General features: G+C 39.9%; 1 non-coding gene across 1 annotated transcript; it reads left to right on the top strand.

The window, feature by feature from the left end:
- Window positions 1-5,620: 5,620 nt before the first annotated feature.
- Window positions 5,621-5,692, top strand: TRNAS-GGA (transfer RNA serine (anticodon GGA)). The gene has a single exon. It is a non-coding gene; the product is annotated as a tRNA-Ser (tRNA).
- Window positions 5,693-7,463: the final 1,771 nt, after the last annotated feature.

Genomic DNA, 7,463 nt, shown 5'->3' with positions numbered 1-7,463 from the left:
TCTTGGAGAAGTTACAGATTGTTGACTGAAAAAAAAATGCACAGCCTAAAAGTTGAGAATTATGCTTTATTCGGTGGACAAACCTGAGGTACTTAATCCCAGAAGACGCTCAGATAGCTCAGAGGGACTGCTCTGAAGAAGCAAGGGAGGAGCCAGTTATCAGGAGATTTGCAACCAAAACCAGGTAGTGGGAGCATCTAAAAGATTACTCTTAATTAAAGAAAACCAAACATCTCAAATTAATGAATTTGGTGCTTTTCTACATATGGGAAGTTGCAGGAGTTTGGTCTAATTGAAATAATTCCTTTGATATGCACTTTAGGTCTCTAGAGCCAGTATCCTTTTTTGTTTGTTTTTTTCCATTCTGAATTCCCTCAAGGGCACAGCTGGGGGCAGCTACAGTAGCTGATGAATCGGTAAACAGCATCATTTTTTCACTGATAAGGCAGGCCACATTCGTCTACCACAAGATGAATTTGGAAGATAAGCACATAAGCAAGAAATTCATATCTAATTTGCTAAATCTTAAAAAATATAGGAAAAGACAAAATGCTTTGAGAGCAAAAATGAAAGAAATTTTAACTCAAATGGGAAATGGAGAGAAATCTTTATAAATAGAGTGCCGTTGAAGCTGGAACTTTAAGATTGGCACGCGTCAGACGTGAAGAAAGGAGTGGAAAATGTACTCCAAGTGCAATGACGGCACGGAAAACGCACAGAGGAAAACGTACAATGCGTGGTTTCAAAAAGGGACTTCGGCGTGCCTTCTGTCTTAGTCACTTTTGGGCTGTGGCAGTGTAACACATACCGTGTAATAGAATAACGTAGAGGTGGTGGCTTAAATAACAAAGGGTTACTTCTAACAGTCGTAGAGTCTGGGAAGATCAAGGCACTGGCAGGTTCAGCGTCTGGTGAGAGCCCTCTTCCTGGTTTCCGGGTGGTTGTCGTGTCCCTGTGCTTCAAATGGTAAAAAGAGAACTCCCTCTTATAAGGGCACTAACCCCATTCATGAAGCCTCTTCCTCCATGACCTACTTTCGTCGCCAAAGCGCCACCTCCTAATATTATCACATTGCAGGTTAGGATTTAAGCACATGGATTTTAGGGTGATGTAAATATTAGGTGTGTTATAGCTACTCCACTGGACATTACCCATATTCTTTCCTCTGTGGCTTTCAAAGCATTTTGTTATATGACTTTTAATCTGGTTCTCTAGAGAAGCAGAGACGACGTGGAGAACATACTGATGAGTGTCCACAAATAAATTTATATTGCATTCTGAAAATGGGCTCTGCCAAACAATATAACTATTATGCTCCTGTTGAGAAGAAAGTGTTTTTCACTTTCAGTAGTTAACTATCTCCGGGCAAAACAAATTCCAGTGTATTCCATTAAATAAATATGGGATTTCACAGCAGTTTCAACAAATATGGCTCAAGGACATTGCCTCATATTCTTCTATTCCCACCCTCATAAAATGTCCTATTTGTATCATCCATGCACATTATGTGCTTTTTTAATAGACTGTCATATTGCATGTATTCTCTCCCTTAAGTACATGCCTTCAAAATGAACCCAATGAAATTTTTGTTTTACTTTAATGAATTATATTTAAAATTAAAATCTGGAGTAAAATGCGCTATATTAGTCAATCTACTTATAGTGCTGTTCATTATTCTTCTGTCAAAACATACATACTGCATTGGTTTGCAGAAGGTCCTTAAATTATTTCTGAGAAAACACTTTATACTGATTGACAATGGCACAATACTCGTTCTTAATATTATTCCACGTCTGACGGATTTCTCCAACCATGATAAACCTTGCAAGTTCTTGGTGTAAACTTTGATTTGTCACCTTGGGAACCAAAGAAAGAAGATATAAATCTTGAAAAAGCTAGAAATCCATCTTTTTGGAAAAGAGTAAAGAATCAAATGAGTAAATAACATCAACATCAATATTCGATGTCTACGTGCAAACCCGAGCCTTGAAGAACATCTGTCTTCCTGCCACTAATGATTTTGCTCCAGATGTAATCCAAATATGTTTGCAAATGGGGAGCAGAGGGCTTAGCACAGTTTACTTTGCAAGCAGTTAGTGGTTATTATAGCAATTTTGGGGGTTTCTTTTAAAAATATATATACATTTCAAAAGTGACATGGCACCCTGCACTGATGTGTTTGAAATGACAGTAAAATAAATCTAAAATTGCCTTTGGCTTAGTTTTGCTGTTCATCTTCTTAAAATGAGAGACGATATGGTGTAGTGGCAACAATATGGGTTTTGGAGTTAAGATAAAGTATCACAAGTAGTGATATGAACAGACTCACCATTTATGCCTCTGATTTCCCATATGACTTTGTAAAAGGCATTAATAATGGTAACAAGAGTGAGGTATGCATTGTAGATTAGGTATTCTACTACGTGATTTACATAATACATCTCTTAGTAGTCATCATGGTTTTGCCATTCAGTCGCTAAGTCATATCTGACTCTTGACGACCCCATGGACTATAGCCCACCAGTTTTCTCTGTCCGTGGGGTTCTTCCAGCGAGAATTCTGGAGTGGACTGCCATTTTCTTCTCCAGGGGATCTTCCCGATCCAGGGATCAAACCCAAGTCTCCTGCATTGGCAGGCAGATTCTTTACCACCGACCCATCAGAGAAGCCCTGTACTCATCATATCTGCCCCATAAAGAGTGTGACACTGTGATTCCAATGTTCAAAGTAAGAACATCAAGGCGTAGTGAGGGGAGACGATTTTCCCAAAGACCCAGAGCTAGAGAGTGAAAAGATCAAATTCAGAACCTCAACTCAGAGCAGTCACATTCTACCCTATTTTCTTGAGCACTAGGTCTGAGACATTACAAAATGCAGGTGACTAAACAATAATGGTAACTACACAAACAGGTTGAAAGAAAGCCAAAGTCGCTCAGTCATGTCCTACTCCTTGCGACTCTGTGGACTGTACAATCCATGGAGTTCTCCAGGCCAGAATACTGGGGTGGTTTGCCTTTCCCTTTTCCAGGGGATCTTCCCAACCAAGGGATTGAACCCAGGTCTCCTGTATTGCAGGCGGATTCCTAAGAGCTGAGCCACAAGGGAAGCCGAAGAATACTGGAATGGGTAGCCTATCCCTTCTTCAGCAGATCTTCCCAACCCAGGAAATCAAACCGAGGTCTCCTGCATTATAGGTGAATTCTTTACCAACTGAGCTATCAGGGAAGCCCAAACAGGTTAGGTGCTTACTATGTGACTGCCCCAGCCCTAAACACTTACTAATTTTAATTTCATAAATCCTCACTAACCTGAGGTAGTTCCTCTTATAGAAGAGGAAAGGCGAGGTACAAGAAGTTAAGCTCTAGGCCATACAGTTATTAATTATTATGACAAAAATATGAATCTAGGTATTCTGACTCCAAGTGATGCTTTTTTTTTTTTTAAACTGATAAGGTCCATCTTAACTATTTGTTGAATGAACCGATACATTTTCCCTTTCCTAGTCCTAATTCTTCATTGCAAAATGTCTGTGATTAATAATAGCTCCCAGTGTAATGACATATATAGGTCATAATTTTGTGAAGGTAAACATCATTATCATTCCTTTTATGAGGATAGAATCAGCATTTATGCACCTGGGGAAGTGTTTGGTAGTGTTGTCCACTTCACTCATTCAGGAAAGGGTAGAGCAGACACTTAATCCAGGCTTAATGCTCTGTTGCTCACCTGTTCCATGTTGCCTCATCTAAAGTGGACGGTCTTGTTAAAAGGTCCTTATTTATTGGATGTTTTGTCATTGCAGACTTGTACTGTTTCTAAGACCACCTGTTCCTTCATTTATTACAACTTAGAAATAAATAAATCCAATTTAGTGTTAGGCAGGGGTAGAGGGTAGAGAGAGCTGAGTCACTGGGTTGTTGAGAAGATTTCTAAAAGCCATTTTCAGCTTGCAACCTAGAAAGCACAGCCTGAGTGACTTGACACATTGAAATTCAAATGTATCTTTCTGGCAGCAAACTGGGTCCTGGGAAGCCTGAGTCTGGGCAAGCCGAGAAGTAATGAAGCCCTGCTTCTCATGTCATTGACTCTGGCATTTCAAGCACCACGTTCATAACAGAAGACGCAGACTGCTAGGTCCCTCTCTACTTCACTAAATTGAAAAAGTTCCACAGGGGAATATGGCAGCAGGGATGAAAGAAAAATAACATTCCTTTTTCCACTGTACAAAAAGGAGGTGCTGACAATGTTTATTCAAAAGAGTAACCTCTGGAAATGGTGCTGGGACATGGTGACATTATGTCTAGTCATACTTCAGTAAAGACATCCAGCGTCCTAGAGGGTGGAGAAATAGCGCTGCTATTATGGCATTTTATTTATTTATTTGTGTTTAGAGTAAGCAGTGAAGAAATTTAGGTCTAAGAAAGTTCTCCCATCCCAACTCAATTCCTTCTGTGTAGCAGCTTGGAGCTTAGGTTGCTGTTAACATAAACCCAGATGCAGATTAGCTTAGATTCAAAAGATTTAATGGATTCCATGATAAAAAAAATCTCAGGGTACCAACTTCAGACATGTTGGATATAGGAGTGCAAATAATATAGTGAAGGTCCACGATTTCCCTGCTAATTGTGTCGTCTCTGCTTCCTCTGGTTTGACTCTGTTCTCTTGGTTTTGTTGCCCCGTGGTTCCTATGTTGTCTGCAGGGTCTCTCAGAGCTGCTGTTTCCTTAGTCCCTGTCCATGTAAAACTCCCAGAATTGAGTCCCTTTGTTTCCGATTGGCATGGCTTGGACCATGTGTCTATACCTGAAACAGTTTTGCTATTGAGCTACAGTATTTGATTCCCTTAAGCCACCCTTGGAGTTCCAGATACACTCAAACCTTAATGGAACATATAAATTCAAAATGCAGGAAAGATGTCCATTTATTAATAAAACCTCGGATTTTTACAAAAAGATAATAAAGGGGTGCTGGGTAATAAAACCAGACTATGTCCAATATACCTACTCTTCTAAGACCTCAGAAAGTAATGACCAATTAATTTCTAATCAGTCACAGAACTGAAACTTTACATCTTATCTAACTGAAAGATTGCAAATTCATAACTCAAGGACTCAATTTACCCCAAAGATATGTTTTATGTGACTTGTAAAGTTAGTTTTTATTATAATTTGAGTTAATATATAATTCTTAAAAACAAACAAAAGTCCGTATATTTTGGTTTCTTCTAAGAAAATGGATGATTAAACACCTCTGAGCCAACATTCTACCTTGGCAATTATCAGCTAAAGTTGAGCAGTTACTTTCTTCTTTAAGCCAAGGAAAGATGCTCTAGTTTACTGTCTGAAAAATGTTAATAAACTATTACATTTCTCTATAAAAAGGGAGAGGTTAGTATGAGTGGTTCATGTGTATCAAGAAGATGAAGTAGACTTATACTTTAGGAAAGCAAAGAATAAGCCCTAAAAGTTTGATAAGCAAACACTTGATACAATTTGTTTAGATTAAGGAAAGTAGGCTTTTGCAATGGAACTCTGGATCAGTTTCACGTGCCATTCTTTTACAGATGATGAAATTAGGACTAAAGATGACAGCATCTTGCTAAGATGCTATAATCATGGGCTTCCCTGGTGGCTCAGAGGTTAGAGCATCTGCCTGGAATGCAGAAGACTCGGGTTCGATCCCTGGGTTGGGAAGATCCCCTTGAGAAGGAAATGGCAACCCACTCCAGTACTCTTGCCTGGAGAATCCCATGGAGTGAGGAGCCTGATAGGTTACAGTCCATGGGGTCGCAAACAGTTGGACACGACTGAGGGGCTTCACCTTCACTTAAAGGATGAATTGTACAGCATAAATCCGGAGAAGGCAACGGCACCCCACTCCAGTACTCTTGTCTGGAAAATCCCATGGACGGAGGAGCCTGGTAGGCTCCAGTCCATGGGGTCACTAAGAGTCGGGCACAACTGAGCGACTTTACTTTCATTTTTCACTTTCATGCATTGGAGAAGGAAATGGCAACCCACTCCAGTGTTCTTGCCTGAAGAATCCCAGGGACAGAGGAGCCTAGTGGGCTGCCGTCTATGGGGTCGCACAGAGTCAGACATGACTGAAGTGACTTAGCAGCTTAGCAGCAAGATGCTGCAATAAGCAGTGGGTCCAGATCTTCTGCCTCCAAATTTTACCTACCATGTAAACACACACACACACACACACACACACGTTCTATAGAAAATTGGGAAAATAGAAAAACATTTGTTAAGTTGTAAAAGGAATGTAAATATTTACAGAAAATAACTCGCCTATAATCCCAAACTCTAAAACCAATAAATTATTGTTTTACCTTTTTTTTTGGCCAGTTTTAAGTTAATACCAATTATTTTACACTGCAATTATGATTATGTCTGCAGAACTACTCTGTGCTTTGCTGAAAATCTCAAAAGCATTTCTTTGTTATTATATAGTGTTCATCATTACCAAATATGTAGATAATAGCCTAACAGAAAATGTGGTATAATTTTTGTAATCATTTGTCTTTTTTTTTTTTTTGGACATTCCTCAAACTGTTCTTGCTTTTTTATTCTGTCTTCTGCTCCAGTCTCCCAATTAAATACACAGGCAGTCCTTTCCAGAACTCCATCATCTTCCCCAAGCCTTCAGAGAAACAGGGAGTGAGCAAGCTTGAGGAGGATTTCATAATGGGTGGGAGACCTTTAACCTTGGTTTCAGAAATTGGTAAATTAAGCAGAAAAAGTCAGAGCAAAAATTTCAGATTGGCCACAGGCAAAGAAGTATAAAGGAATAATGTTTCATTTTAGAAACAGCTCCATACGTTGAAGAGGAATTCAAATATATTAAGCCAGTTCCTGAGGTTCCCATAAATGGGAGTACAGAGGAAGTTGGGGAACAGGCATGTTTTGGTCTAGGACTCAAGCAGTTTGTCCAGTGTGCCTGCTCTCACGCGTGTTTTCCTCTGTGTATTGGCTCTTCTGCATTTTTTGATGGGTTCCATCCACTGAGCCCTGGAGAGGGCGACTGGCGGTCCGGTTTGCATTCTTCTCATATCTTAACAACCAAAGAAAGAGATATTATTTCTAGGCAGAAGAGTCCCAGGGAAGTATGATTAGTTCCTCAAATAAGTTTGGTTGTCAGAAAGGTAAATATTCATTCATGTAGTTAATTAAAATATATATATATATATATATATATATATATATATATTTGTTTCTTTTTGGCTCTGCTGGGTCTTCGCAGCTGAGCCAGGGCTTTCTTTAGTTGCTGGGAGTGGGGGTCACTTTTCAGTGTGGTGCTCGGTCTTCTCACTGCAGTGGCTTCTCTTGCTGTGGAGCACAGGTTCCAGGTGCTCGGGCTTCAGCAGCTGCGGCCTGCAGTATTTGTCACTCGCAGGCTCTAGAGTGGGCTCAGCAGTTGTGCGTGTGGGCTTAGCTGCTCCACAGCATGCGGAATCTT

The sequence above is a fragment of the Ovis canadensis genome, chromosome 2, assembly GCF_042477335.2.
Source record: "Ovis canadensis isolate MfBH-ARS-UI-01 breed Bighorn chromosome 2, ARS-UI_OviCan_v2, whole genome shotgun sequence".
Taxonomy (NCBI): Eukaryota; Metazoa; Chordata; class Mammalia; order Artiodactyla; family Bovidae; genus Ovis; species Ovis canadensis.
This window is presented reverse-complemented; position numbering and strand designations above follow the sequence as displayed.